We start from the raw sequence: 15,710 nt of genomic DNA, 5'->3' as shown, positions 1-15,710 counted from the left end.
AACCCAATCTCTTCTGAGTATGGAAATACCCCATGTGTGGACATCAAGTGCACTGTGGGTGCACTACAATGGTCAGAAGAGAAGGAGTAACATTTGCCTTTTGGAAAGCAAATTTTGCTGAAATGGTTTTGGGGGGGGGGGGCAGAACAGCAAAAAAACAAAAACATGGCATACTATTTTGGAAACAACACCCCCTTAAGGAACTTAACAAGGGGTACAGTGAGCCTTAACACCCCAAAGGTGTTTGACGACTTTTTGTTTTAAGTTGGATGTGTAAAGGAAATTTATTTTTTCACTAAAATGCAGCCCCCCCCCCCCCAAATTTTTTATTTTTACAAGGGGTTAATTGGAGAAAATGCCCTCCAAAATTTGTAACCCCATTTCTTCTGAGTATGGAAATACCCCATGTGTGGACGTCAAGGGCTCTGCGGGCGCACTACAATGCTCAGATGAGAAGGAGCGCCATTGAGCTTTTGGAGAGAGAATTTGCTTGGAATAGAAGTCAGGGGCCTTGTGCATTTACAAAGTCCCCCCACACGTGTGACCCCATTTTGGAAACTACACCCCTCACACTATAATAAGGGGTGCAGTGAGCATTTACACCCCACTGGCGTTTGACAGATATTTGGAATAGTGGGCTGTGCAAGTGAAAAATTTAATTTTTCATTTTCACGGACCACTGTTCCAAAAATCTGTCAGACACCTTTGGGCGTAAATGCTCATTGTACCCTTTCTTATATTCCGTGAGGGGTGTAGTTTCCAAAATGGGGTCACATGGGGGGGCGATGTAAACACACGTGGCCTTCAATTCTGGACAAATTTTCTCTCCAAAATCCCTATGGTGCTCCTTCTCTTCTGAGCATTGTAGTTTACCCGCAGAGCACTTTACATCCACATATGGAGTATGTTCCTACGGGTTACAAATTTTGGGGGGCTTTTTTTCCTATTTTCCCTTGTGAAAATGAAAACTTTAGGGTAACACCAGCATTTTAGTAAAAAAAAAACAACAAATTTTTCATTTTCCCCATCCAAATTTAACGAAAATACGTCAAACACCTGTGGGGTGTTAAGGCTCACTATACCCCTTGCTACGTTCCATGAGGGTTGTAGTTTCCAAAATGGGGTCACACGTGGGTATTTATTTTATTGCTTTTATGTCAGAACCACTGTAAAATCAGCCAGCCCTGTGCAAATCCCCAATTTAAGCCTCAAATGTGCATAGTGCGCTCTCACTCCTGAGCCTTGTTTTACGCCTACATATGGGATATTTCCGTACTCAGGAGAAATTGTGTTACAAATTTTGGGGGTCTTTTTTTCCTTTTACCTCTTGTGAAAATAAAATGCTGGGGCAACACCAGCATGTTAGTGTTCAAATTTGTATTTTTTACACTAACAGGCTGGTGTGGACCACAACTTTTCCTTTTCATAAGGGGTAAAAGGAGAAAAAGACCCCCAAAATGTTTAACTTCATTGCTCCCGAGTACAGAAATACCCCATATGTGAACCTATACTGTTTCCTTGAAATACGACATGACATAGGGGTATTCTATGCCAGTGATTCCCAAACAGGGTGCCTACTACAGCTGTTGCTAAACTCCCATCATGTTTTACCTTTTTTATTTAGCGTTAGTGTAGTGTTTTTAGGGTACATTTTCAGTTGCGGGGTTTATGGTGAGTTTCCCACTAGGAGTTTGTGCTGCGCAAGAATTTGCCGCAGTTCAAACTTGAAGCAGGAAACTCACTGTAAACCCGCCTGTGTGAATGTACCCTGTGCAAACCTCCAGCTGTTGCAGAACTACAACTCCTCAGCATGTACTGACAGACCGTGCATTCTGGAAGTTGTACCTGTACAACAGCTGGCGGCACACTGGTTCGAAAACTTCAATTAGGTTCTGTTACCTAACTCAGTATTTTCTAACCACTGTGCCTCCAGCTGTTGCAAAACTACAACTCCCAGCATGTACTTATTGCCGAAGGGCATGCTGGGAGATGTAGTTATGCAATACCTGGAGGTACGCAACTACAACTCCCAGCATGGCGAGACAGCTGTTTGCTGTCCGTGCATGCTGGGAGTTGCAGTTTTGCAAGATTTAAAAGGTCACATTTTAGAAACCACTGCACAGTGATCTCCAAACTGTGGCCCTCCAGATGTTTCAAAACTACAAATCCCACCATGCCCAGACAGCAAACTGCTGTGTGGGCATGCTGGGAGTTGTAGTTTTGCAAGATCTAGAGGGCCACAGTTTAGACATCACTGCACAGTGATCTCCAAACTGTACCCCTCTAAATCTTGCAAAACTATAAAACCCAGCATGCCCAAACAGCTGTCTGCGAATACTGGGAGTTGTAGTTTTGCAACATCTGGAGGGCTACAGTTTAGAGACTACTGTATAGCGATCTCCAAACTGTGGCCCTCCAGATGTTGCTAGGCAACAACTCACCAGCTTCCGTAGGATCGCGCACCAGGGAGCCGCATCTCATCGCTGGCGATCGCCGATGGTAAGAGACCTCAGGGGCCGGTCACCACCGGTTCCCCCACTCTGCCCGGACAACAGTTGGTGGGCAGAGCGGGGAACCGAACTGTTACACCCCCCCCCCCTTCCCCTGATCTGCTATTGGTCGGTCAGAAGCAGGGATAGGAGGGGTGGCACCCCTGCCACCTCTCTTCTATGACTTCAGGGGATCGGGAGTGTCCCCTGCCCCACTAAAAATGTAATCCCTCCCCCTTTTCCTATTTTACAAATATAAAAATGTAAACAAGACACCAAATAAACATAAATGTATTTGGTATCAGCACATGTGGAAATGTCTGAACTTATTTAATGTTCATGATCCTGTATCAAGATGGGGTAAAAATAAAATAAAAATACCAACGTTTAAAAAAGGTCACATCACATGCCATAAAAAGGTATAAAAAGTGATTAAAAAGTAACATATATACATAAGCGGTACAGATAGAAACTACAGATCACAGAGCAAAAAAAAAAAAGAGCTCCTATAAAGCAGCGTATACAGAAAAATTTGAAAATTTTAGGGGGTCAGAATAGGACAATTTTACATATTTACATATACTTATTTTGTTTAAAAAAAAAAAAAAAAACTCCCAACTTTTTTTTTTTAAGTAGTACAATAATAGAAAAGCATGTAACATGGTGGGTAACATATTGACCCAAATAAAAAAAGATACGTCAGTTTTACCATGTATTTTATGGTAAGATTAAAGATATTACAATGTACTCCGTTGTGCGAAATACAAACCTCATATGAGTTTGTGGATGGAAAAAAAAAGTGTGTTAACCCCTTAACGACGCAGTCCGTGGTCTTTAACGCACCAGGACGTACGTTTATCTCCTATACATGACCGCGAGCATCGTAGCGATGGGCCATGCGTGGCAGGTCCCAACTGCTGATAGCAGCCAGGGACCCACCGGTAATGGCAGACATCCGCAATCGCTCGGATGTCCGCCATTAACCCCTCAGATGCCGTGATCAACACAGATCACGGCATCTGCAGCGCTGTAGTCACTAAAATGGATGATCAGATCGCCCGCAGCACTGCCGCAGAGATCTGATCATCTAGAACGGCAGAAGCAGGTCCCCTCACCTGCCTCCGCTGCCTTCCACGGGTCTTCTGCTCTGGTCTGAGATCGAGCAGACCAGAGCAGAAGATGACCGATAATACTGATCAGTGCTATGCCCTATGCATAGCACTGAACAGTATTAGCAATCGAATGATTGCTATAAATCAGTGTTTCCCACGCTGTCCTCATGTTTTCTGGATTTCCTTAGTCTTTCACAGGTGATATAATTATGGTCAGTGAATCGGGCATCACCACAATTATATCATCTGTGAAAGACTAAGGAAATCCAGAAAACATGACCTGTTGGGGGTGCTTGAGGACAGCGTTTGGGAAACACTGCTATTAATAGTCCCCTATGGGGACTACTAAGGTGTAAAAATTAAAGTTACATTTTTTTTTTTTAATGTGAAAAAACCCCTCTCCCAATAAAAAACGTAAATTGGCCCATTTTCACTATTTCACCCCCAAAAAGTGTAAATAAATTTTTGATATACATATTTGGTATCGCCGCATGCCTAAATATCCGATCTATTAAAATAAAATGTTAATGATACCGTACGGTGAACAGCATGAACGTAAAAAAAAAAAAAAGTCCAAAATTGCAGCTTTTTTTAATAACATTTTATGTATTAAATGTATTAAAAGTTTTATATAAGCAAATATGGTATCAATAAAAAGTACAGATCACAGTGCAAAAAAGGAGCCCTCATACCGCCGCTTATACAGAAAAATGAAAGTTTTAGGTCTTCAAAATAGGGGGATTTTAACCCCTTCAGGACGGAGCACATTTTGGCCTTAAGGACCAGAGCGTTTTTTGCACATCTGACCACTGTCACTTTAAACATTAATAACTCTGGAATGCTTTTAGTTATCATTCTGATTCCGAGATTGTTTTTTCGTGACATATTCTACTTTAACATAGTAGTACATTTTTGTGGTAACTTGCATCCTTTCTTGGTGAAAAATCCGTAAGTTGGATGAAAAATTAGAAAATTTTGCATTTTTCTAATTTTGAAGCTTTGCTTTCTACTTGTAAGGAAACTGTATATTACGAATAAATTTCTTTTTGATTCACATATACAATATGTCTACTTTATGTTTGCATCATAAAGTTGACATGTTTTTACTTTTGGAAGACACCAGAGGGCTTCAAAGTTCAGCAGCAATTTTCCAATTTTTCACAAAATTTTCAAACTCGATATTTTTCAGGGACCAGTTCAGTTTTGAAGTGGATTTGAAGGGTCTTCATATTAGAAATACCCCACAAATGACCCCATTATAAAAACTACACCCCCCAAAGTATTCAAAATGACATTCAGTAAGTGTTTTAACCCTTTAGGTGTTTCACAGGAATAGCAGCAAAGTGAAGGAGAAAATTCAAAATCTTCATTTTTTACACTCGCATGTTCTTGTAGACCCAATTTTTGAATTTTTGCAAGTGGTAAAAGGAGAAAATTTTTACTTGTTTTTGTAGCCCAATTTCTCTCGAGTATGCACATACCTCATATGTCTATGTAAAGTGTTCGGCGGGCGCAGTAGAGGGCTCAGAAGTGAAGGAGCGACAAGGGGATTTTGCAGAGTACGTTTTTCTGAAACGTTTTGGGGGGCATGTTGCATTTAGGAAGCCCCTATGGTGCCAGAACAGCAAAAAAAAAAAAAAACACATGGCATACCATTTTGGAAACTAGACCCCTCGGGGAATGTAACATGGGATAAAGTGAGCCTTAACACCCTACAGGTGTTTCATGACTTTTGCAAATGTAAAAAAAAAAAAAAAAAAAAAAAAAAAAATTTCCTAAAATGCTTGTTGTCCCAAAAATTTTACATTTTTAAAAAGGGTAATAGCAGAAAATACCCCTCAAAATTTGAAGCCCAATTTCTCCCGATTCAGAAAACACCCAATTTGGGGGTGAAAAGTGCTCTGCTGGCGCACTACCGGTCTCAGAAGGGGAGTAGTCACATTTGGTTTTTTGGGAGCAAATTTTGCTCTGGGGGCATGCCGCATTTAGGAAGCCCCTATGGTGCCAGGACAGCAAAAAAAAAAAAAAAAAACATGGCATACTATTTTGGAAACTAGACCCCTCGGGGAACGTAACAGTGAACCTTTATACCCCACAGGTGTTTCACGACTTTTGCATATGTAAAAAAAAAATTTTTTTTAACCTAAAATGCTTGTTTTCCAAAAAATTTTACATTTTTAAAAAGGGTAAAAGCAGAAAATAGCCCCCAAAATTTGTAACCCAATTTCTCCCAAGTACGGCGATACCCCATATGTGACCCTAAACGGTTGCCTTGAAATACGACAGGGCTCCAAAGTGAGAGCGCCATGCGCATTTGAGGCCTAAATTAGGGACTTGCATAGGGGTGGACATAGGGGAATTCTACGCCAGTGATTCCCAAACAGGGTGCCTCCAGCTGTTGCAAAACTCCCAGCATGCCTGGACAGTCAACGGCTGTCCGACAATACTGGGAGTTGTTGTTTTGCAACAGCTGGAGGCTCCGTTTTGGAAACCGTGGCGTACCAGACGTTTGTCATTTTTATTGGGGAGGGGGGCTGTGTAGGGGTATGTGTATATGTAGTGTTTTTTACTTTTTATTTTATTGTGTGTTAGTGTAGTGTTTTTAGGGTATGCTGGGAGTTGTAGTTATGCAACCAGCAGATGCACCACTACAACTCCCAGCATGCACTTTAGCTGTTTGTGCAAGCTGGGAGTTGTAGTTATACAACAGCTGAAGGTACACTTTTCCATAGAAAAAATGTGCCTCCAGCTGTTGCAAAACTATAAGTCCCAGCATGCCCATAAGGGAATGCTGGGAGTTGTGGTTGTCTGCTTCCTGCTGTTGCATAACTACAGCTCCCAGCATGCCCTTTTTGCATGCTGGGAGCTGTTGCTAAGCAACAGCAGGAGGCTGTCACTAACCTCCTACTGCTGCTGCTCCGGGACACAGGTCAGTCCCTCGCCGCCGCCGCTCCTGGGTCCCTGATCCCAACATTGACGCCGGGGATGGGGGTCCCCAGCTCCCGGGGTCCACGTCCCGCACCTGCTCACATCCTCCGGAAGAGGGGCGGAGCGGGTTGCGGGAGTGACACCCGCAGCAGGTGCCCTGATTGGTCGGCCGGTAAACCGGCCGATGAATCAGGGCGATCGTGAGGTACAGTCGCACGGGCGGGGGTTCACAGTAGTTTCTCGCTGGCAGTTTGAGCTGCAGCAGAAAATTTGCCGCAGCTAAAACTTGCAGCAGGATACTTACTTTAAACCTCCGCCCATGTGAGTGTACCCTGTACACATTGGGGGGGGGGGGGGGGGGGAATATCCAGCTGTTGCAAAACTACAACTCCCAGCAAGCGCTGAGAGACTGTACATGCTGAGAGTTTTAGTTTTGCAACAGCTGTAGGCACACTGGTTATATATCACTGAGTTTGTGACCTAACTCAGTGTTTCACAACCAGTGTGCCTCCAGCTGTTGCAAAACTACAACTCCCAGCATGTACGGTACATGGTGTACGGTGACTGCTGAGAGTTGTAGTTTGCAACAGCTGGAGGCACACCGGTCGTGAAACACTGAGTTAGGTAAAAAAAAGCTCTGAGTTTCACAACCAGTGTGCCTTCAGCTGTTGCAAAACTACAACTCTCAGCAGTCACCGACAGCCAACGGGCATGCTGGGAGTTGTAGTTATGCAACCACCAGATGCACCACTACAACTCCCAGCATGCACTTTAGCTGTTTGTGCAAGCTGGGAGTTGTAGTTATACAACAGCTGAAGGTACACTTTTCCATAGAAAAAATGTGCCTCCAGCTGTTGCAAAACTATAAGTCCCAGCATGCCCATAAGGGAATGCTGGGAGCTGTGGTTGTCTGCCTCCTGCTGTTGCATAACTACAGCTCCCAGCATGCCCTTTTTACATGCTGGGAGCTGTTGCTAAGCAACAGCAGGAGGCTGTCACTCACCTCTTACTGCTGCTGCTCCGGGACACAGGTCAGTCCCTCGCCGCCGCCGCTCCTGGGGCCCCGATCCCAACATTGACGCCGGGGATCGGGGTCCCCAGCTCCCGGGGTCCACGTCCCGCACCCGCTCACGTCCTCCGGAAGAGGGGCGGAGCGGGTTGCGGGAGTGACACCCGCAGCAGGTGCCCTGATAGGTCGGCCGGTAAACCGGACGACGAATCAGGGCGATCGTGAGGTGGCACCAGTGCCACCTCACCCTTGCTGGCTATGGCTGTTCGGGGCCGTCAGAGATGGCCCCGATCAGCCAGTAATTCCGGGTCACCGGAGACCCAATTGACCCGGAATCGCAGACATGGAGGGGGCATAATGACCCCCCTGGGCGATATGCCGGGATGCCTGCTGAACGATTTCAGCAGGCATCCGGCTCCGGTCCCCAACCGGCTAGCGGTGGGGACAGGAATTCCCACGGGCGTATGGATACGCCCTCGGTCCTTAAGGACTCAGAATGCAGGGCGTATCCATACGCTCTATGTCCTGAAGAGGTTAAACGTACTAATTTGGTTAAAAAGTTTGAGATTTTTTTAAGCGTAACAGTAATAGAAAAGTATTTTGGGTATCATTTTAATCGTATTGACCCAAAGAATAAAGAACACATGTCATTTTTACCGTAAATTGTACGGTGTGAAAACAAAACCTTCCAAAATTTGCATAATTGCGTTTTCTTTTTAATTTCCCCACACAAATAGTATTTTTTTGGTTGTGCCAAACATTTTAAGGTAAAGTGAGTGATGGCATTACAATGGACAACTGGTCGCGCAAAAAACAAACCCTCATACTAGTCTGTGGATGAAAATATAAAAAAGTTATGATTTTTTTTTTAAGGCGAGGAAATAATGAACACATAAAAATAAAATTGTTAAGGGGTTAAGGCCCAAATGGGCTGAGTCGTTAAAAGGATTGAAATAGACAACGTAATAAATGTCTTTTCAAAACATATAACAACTCCACTAAGTGATATCTCCACTACCGCGGCCCGCTCCTAGTCACATCCCCGACCCTTTCTGTCACGATACCCCACTTCCGGGGCTCATGCGTTCCAAACGAAAGCCAAGCACAGCCCGCCCCTGGATGCCCATTTGTCGAAGCGGCAGCGCAGGGTCCCCCTTCATTCTCCTCAGTTCTGTTATGGTTAGTGATTACGTCACCGTGATCAGACCGTCCAGTGTTGAATGGTACTGCAGCTAATCAACGCTAATGTGTCCTTAACAATGAACGGCGGCGGCCATTTTCTTGTAGTCCACCAGATGCACCGTAAGAAGCGTTAGCCTGTTGGAATCAGAGGGCAGCTGAATTGATTGATGGTTGCAGGGGCCAGCCCTGCTCTTACCCTCCCATTACAGAGCAGATGGCCGTGATTTATCTTCTTGTCACCTGACAGAGGTAGGATTTATTATCCAGATTATTCTTCTAGGGTTGGGGGTTCCCAGTTTTATTGCTTGCTCTTGGGGGTTTCTTGTATCACAGTCTCCTGGCAATATATCAGGTTTAGATGCCATCTGTCTGAGTCAACTCTTAGGTATATTATATGATGGATATCGATCTAGGACGGCTTCCAAACCAGTGTGCCTCCAGCTGTTGCAAAACTACAACTTCCAGCATGCCCGGACAGCTGGGGGACACTTTCTAACTTAATATCCTCATCATCCCTGCCGGCAGGAACGTCTCCTGGGGATGTAAGATTGAAAATGTTACCATATATAATGCGTTGCCACACGTTATATATGGTACAATCTGATGACTGGTTCCCTTTAACCCCTTTAATTCCCTTTAAAAAAAAAAATAAAGATGTACATACCTTCCTCTGCTCCCCCGGGGCCTCCGGTAACCGGCTCCGGTCTTCGCCGCGATCCTCTTCCTGGCTGCCGGTGGTCGGCGAGTCAAACTGCACTCAGCCAATCACCGGCCACAGCGAAGTCCCGACTCATCCGGCAATAGGCTGAGCGGCAGTGTGAGAGCGCTTCAAGACACAAAATTCTTCACTACACCGGCACCTGCTGCCGGGGCCGAAAACGTCATACTGCCGCTCAGACTATCGCCGGCCGAGGCGGGACTTCGCTGTGGCCGGTGATTGGCTGAGTGCAGTATGACTCGCCGACCACCGGGAACCAGGAAGAGGATCGCGACGGAGACCAGGGCCAGTTACCGGAGGCCCTGGGGGAGCGGAGGAAGGTATGTACATCTTTATTTTATTACTGCCGGCACAATATTGGGGACAATTTTTATATTCTGGAGTTCTCCTTTAAGGGCGGACCCATTTTTTACCTCAATGACCAGGCTTTTTTTTTTTTTTTTTGTGTGACATGTATCTCTTTAACCTGTTGGGCTTGAAGGCGTATGCATACACCCTTGCGTCCTGGTATTTAAGGACCAAGGGCGTATGCATACGCCCATGGGAATTTTGGTCCCCGCCGGGCGGGGACCGGACCGTGGTTACTGCTGATATCGATCAGCAGGCACCCCGCGCAAATGCCCAGGGGGGTCACCCCCCCATGTCGGCGATCGGCACAAATCGCAAGTGAATTCACACTTGCGATTTGCGATGATTCCGGGTCATACGGGATCTATGGTGACCTGGTGACTCGGAATATAAGGGGGATCGCAGTTGTCCCTGACACCTACGATCCCCCTGAAGTGATAGGAGTGAGGTGGCAGAGGGGCCACCCCTCCTATCCCTGCTATTGGTCGTCAGAAGCGACGACCAATAGCAGATTGGGGGCGAGGGGTTAACTTTCATTTTCCCCTCCTGCCCCCCCACAATAGGGAACTGGCAGAACTGGGAACTGAAGAGGATCGGGCGCCGAAGATCCACTTACCCATCCGGAGGCCACGGGCGATGGTGATCGGCGGGCGGCGATGTTGTGCGGCAGCAGAGAACGGCTCCCTGGATCCTACGGAAGCCGGTAAGTTGCCTAGAAACATCTGGAGGGCTGCAGTCTGAGACCACTATACAGTGGTCTCTAACCTGTAGTCCTCCAGATGTTGCAAAACTATAATTCCCAGCATTCCCAGACAGCTGTTTGGGCATGCTGGAATATGTAGTTTTGCAACAGCTGGAGGGCTACAGTTTGAGACCACTATACAGTGGTCTCTAAACTGTATCCCTCCAGATCTTGCAAAACTACAACTCCCAGCATACCCAGACAGCTGTTTGGGCATGCTGGAATATGTAGTTTTGCAACAGCTGGAGGGCTACAGTTTGACACCACTATACAGTGGTTTCTAAACTGTATCCTCCAGATCTTGCAAAACTATAACTCCTAGCATGCCGAAACAGCTGTTTGCTGTCTGGGCATGCTGGGATTTGTAGTTTTGCAACATCTGGAGGGCCACAGTCGGAGATCACTGTGCAGTGGTCTATAAACTAGCCCTCCAGATTATGCAAAACTGCAAATCCCAGCATGCCCAAACAGCTGTCTCTGCATGCTGGGAGTTGTAGTTGCGTACCTCCAGTTGTTGCATAACTACATCTCCCAGCATGCCCTTCGGTGATCAGTACATGCTGGGAGTTGTAGTTTTGCAACAGCTGGAGGCACACTGGTTGGAAAATACTGAGTTAGGTAACAGAACCTAACTGAAGGTTTTCCAACCAGTGTGCCTCCAGCTGTTGCAAAAGTACAACTCCCAGCATGCACGGTCTGTCAGTACATGCTGGGAGTTGTAGTTTTGAAACAGCTGGAGGTTTGCCCCCCCATGTGAATGTACAGGGTACATTCATACAGGCAGGTTTACAGTAAGTTTCCTGCTTCAAGTTTGGGCTGCGGCAAATTTTTCGGGGTAGCGCAAACTCCTAGCGGGAAACTCGCCGTAAAACGCCAGTGCGAATGTACCCTAAAAACACTAGACTACACTAACACAAAATAAAGGGTAAAACACTACATATACACCCCCTTACACTGTCGCCCCAATAAAAATGAAAAACATATTGTACGCCAGTGTTTCCAAAATGGAGCCTCCAGCTGTTGCAAAACAACAACTCCCAGCATTTCTGGACAGTCACTGACTGTCCAGGCATGCTGGGAGTTTAGCAACAGCTGGAGGCACCCTGTTTGGGAATCACTGGCGTAGAATACCCCTATGTCCACCCCTATGTAATTTTGTCCTCAAATGCGCATGGTGCTCTCTCATTTCGGAGCCCTGTCGTATTTCAAGGAAACAGTTTAGGGCCACATATGGTACGGGTATTTCCGTACTCGGAAGAAATTGCACTACAAATTTTGGGGGGCTTTTTTGGGGGGCTACACCAGCCTGTTAGTGTAAAAAAATGTTACACTAACATGCTGGTGTTGCCCCATACTTTTTATTTTCACAAGCAGTAAAAGGAAAAAAAGACCCCCAAAATGTGTAACGCAATTTCTCCTGAGTACGGAAATACCCCATATGTGGGCGTAAAATGCTGTGCAGTCGCACAACAAGGCTCAGGAGTGAGAGCGCACCATGTACATTTCAGGCCTAAATTGGTGATTTGCACAGGGATCGCTGATTTTACAGCGGTTCTGACATAAACGCAAAAACATAAATACCCACATGTGACCCCATTTTGGAAACTACACCCCTCACGGAACGTGACAAGGGGTATAGTGAGCCTTAACACCCCACAGGTGTTTGACGAATTTTCATAAAATTTGGATAGGAAAATGAAAAAAAAAAATGTTTTCACTAAAATGCTGGAGTTACCCTAAATTTTTCATTTTCACAAGGGAAAATAGGAAAAAAGCCCCCCAAAATTTGTAACCCCATTTCGTCTGAGTCAGAAAATACCCCTTATGTGGATGTAAAGTGCTCTGCGGGCGAACTACAATGCTCAGAAGAGAAGGAGCGCCATTCGGATTTTGAAGAGACAATTTGTCTGGAATTGAAGGCCACGTGTGTTTACAAAGCCCCCATAGTGCCAGAACAATGGACCCCCCCCCCACATGTGACCCCATTTTGGAAACTACACCCCTCATGTAATGTATTAAGGGGTGCAGTGAGCATTTATGCCCCACAGGTGTCTGAAAGATTTTTGGAACAGTTGTCCGTGAAAATGAGAAATGTAATTTTTCATTTGCACAGCCCACTGTTACAAAGATCTGTCAAACGCCAGTGGGGTGTAAATACTCACTGCACCGCTTATTAAATTCTGTGAGGGGTGTAGTTTCCAAAATGGGGTCACATGTGGGGGGTCCACTGTTCTGGCACCACGGGGGGCTTTGTAAACGCACATGGCCCCTGACTACCATTCCAAACGAATTCTCTTTCCAAAAGCTCAATGGCGCTCCTCCTCTTCTGAGCATTGTAGTCCGTCAGCAGAGCACTTGACGTCCACACATGGGGTATTTCCATACTCAGAAGAAATGGGGTTACAAATTTTGGGGTCATTTTCTCCTATTACCCCTTGTAAAAATTTAAAATTTAGGGAAAAAACTTAATATAAGTGGTGCATTTTTGTTGACACATGCAGTATTTTTTGTGAAAAACTTCAAAATATTGTGAAAAATTGGAAAATTTCTGGCGTTTTTATTGTTTTTTATGGTGTACACTGTGTGTGTGGTAAAAGTGATGCTATATTTATTCTGTGGGTCAGTAAGATTATGGCGATACCCATGTTATGTCGCTTTCTATGTTCTTTTTCCTTTTCTGAGCCAAATTCTTTTTCTGCCATTCATTTTCCAACAGCCGCAACTTTTTTATTTTTCATCCAACACCATTGAGTAAGGGCTTATTTTTTGCGGGATGACCTGTACTTTTTACTGGTATAATTTTTGTGCTACCTTTTGATCTTTTTTTATTCCGCTATTTGTAGAAAAATTGGCGAATTTGGGGCTTTTTTTTTTAACATTTTTTTCTACGGCGTTCACCGTGCGGGATAATTTACATTATAGTTTTATAGTACACGTCATTATGGACAATACCTATTCTGTATATTATTTGTGTTTTTGATCTTTTTTGGTCATAATACAGGGCTTTTATTGGGAAAGGGGCATTTTTTTTACATTTCTTACTTTTATTGAAGAACTTTTTACAGGTTATACTATGCTGCAATACATTTGTACTGCAGCACAGTATGACCTGATGAGCTGCACACACTACAGTCTGTGCAGTCCAGCCTCTGGCTGGATCTCATAGGGTTCCGCAGCAGGCAGACAGGAGGTCATGATCTGATCTCCTGCTGCCATAGCAACCAACGGCGACCTGCGATCGTGTCGCGGTGGCGCCGTTGGTGAATAGGGGGAGAACGCTCCCCCTGTCAACACCATAGATGCCGTGATCAGGATTGAGCACGGCATCTAGGGGGTTAATGTTGCCGGGACCGGTGCTATCGCGGCTTTGGCAGCTGCGGCGGGACTGCCCACGGCAGTGCAGGAGATCGCTAGGACGTGTCGGATGCTTGGATGTATGCATACGTCACATAGCGGGAAGGGGTTAAAGGGGTACTCCAGTGGGGAAAAAAATGTGTTCAAATGAACTTGTGCCAGAAAGTTACACAGACTTGTAAATTACTTCTATTTAAAAATCTTAATCATTCCAGTACTTATCAGCTGTTGTATACTACTTAGAAAGTTGTGTAGTTCTTTCCAGTCCGACCACTGTGAACTCTGCTGCCAACCCTGTCTGTGTCAGGAACTGTCCAGAGGAGGAGAGGTTTGCTATTGGGATTTGTTCCTGCTGTGGATAGTTCCTGGCATGGACAGAGGTGGTAGCAGAGAGCACCATGTTCAGACAAAAAATAACTATACAACTCCCTCTGTAGTATACAGCATCTGATAAGTACTGGAAGGATTAAGATTTTTAAATGGAAGTCATTTACAAATCTCAACGTAATGAGAATAGAAGATGGCACTCACCCAGGATAGTAGCTTCAAAAGGTCTTTATTGTATGAACACGGTGGCGGTGTTCAGCGTTCCTGCCTTTTCACCTGTCTGACACCGCCACGTGTTCATACAATAAAGAACTTTTGAAGCTACTATCCTGGGTGAGTGCCATCTTCTATTCTCATTACGTTGACTGTTGGATATACTTGCCTTATCTAGACTGAGCACCACAGGGAATAGCTGTTGGCTTCTGTTACCCACCTGTAGCCATTTCAATTGCCGTATACACATTAGTGCCAGACTCTGTATCTATAGTCTGTTATAATTTACAAATCTGTTTAACTTTCTGGCACCAATTGTTTAAAAAAAAATGTTTTCCAGTGGAGTACCCCTTTAAAGCTTTACTATGGTGGCTTATCCATGTTTGTCCATTCTTTCATGAATGATTACACATTCTTTTTGGTCTTTTCTACCTCCTAATTGTATTATTCGAGTGAAAGGTCTAGGACATTTATCTTTATCTGTCATTCATATAATGGTGTTTGAAAAAGACATAGGGCCAGTTTTGATACACTAATGCTGTATAGGACTTTCAAATGACAACATTAGTGTAGAGACAAAAATAGAGAAAAAGAAACACAACCGCACATACACAATTTGTATTTTCATTTACTTGCTTCTCAGCGTTACTTCAAACACTAACAGGTTGTTAGTATATACATTTTGATCAAAAAGTACAAGCCCACTCGCCACGTCAAGGCCACCTAGTCAGAGTGGGTCCCTTCCCTCTTTCATAGGCAGTGCTCCACTCCACCCATTCAGCCCAGGCGTTTTTAACCCCTTGGGGACGGAGCCCATTATGACCCTAAGGACGGGAGCATTTTTTGCAAATCTGACCACTGTCACTTTAAGCATTAATAACTCTGGGATGCTTTTACTTATAAATTTGATTCCAAGATTGTTTTTTCATGACATATGCTACTTTATGATAGTGATAAATTTTCGTCGATACTTGCATCATTTGTTGGTGAAAAATTCAAAAATTTGATGAAAAATTTGAAAATTTAGCATTTTTCTAAATTTGAAGCTCCCTGCTTGTAAGGAAAATAGACATTCCAAATAAATTATATATTGATTCACAAATACAATATGTCTACTTTATGTTTGCATCATAAAGTTGACATGTTTTTACTTTTGGAAGACATCAGAGGGCTTCAAAGTTCAGCAGCAATTTTCCAATTTTTCACAAAATTTTCAAAATCGGAATTTTTCAAAGACCAGTTCAGTTTTGAAGTGGATTTGAGGGGCCTTAATATTATAAATACACCA

The 15,710-nt window shown here is 44.5% G+C and overlaps 1 protein-coding gene across 2 annotated transcripts in view; it reads left to right on the top strand.

The window, feature by feature from the left end:
- Nucleotides 1–8,652: 8,652 nt before the first annotated feature.
- The window catches only part of LOC130282801 (gastrula zinc finger protein XlCGF26.1-like), a 66,341-nt gene continuing 59,283 nt past the window's right edge, over nucleotides 8,653–15,710 (top strand). Inside the window, exon 1 of one of the 2 annotated variants that reach the window (XM_056531554.1) lies at nucleotides 8,653–8,969. The gene's annotated coding sequence lies outside the window, so the exon portion shown is untranslated. The remainder of the gene's footprint in view (nucleotides 8,970–15,710) is intronic. The other variant, XM_056531553.1, reaches the window with a different exon arrangement.

Source organism: Hyla sarda, chromosome 7 (assembly GCF_029499605.1).
Source record: "Hyla sarda isolate aHylSar1 chromosome 7, aHylSar1.hap1, whole genome shotgun sequence".
In the NCBI taxonomy this organism is placed as follows: domain Eukaryota; kingdom Metazoa; phylum Chordata; class Amphibia; order Anura; family Hylidae; genus Hyla; species Hyla sarda.
This window is presented reverse-complemented; position numbering and strand designations above follow the sequence as displayed.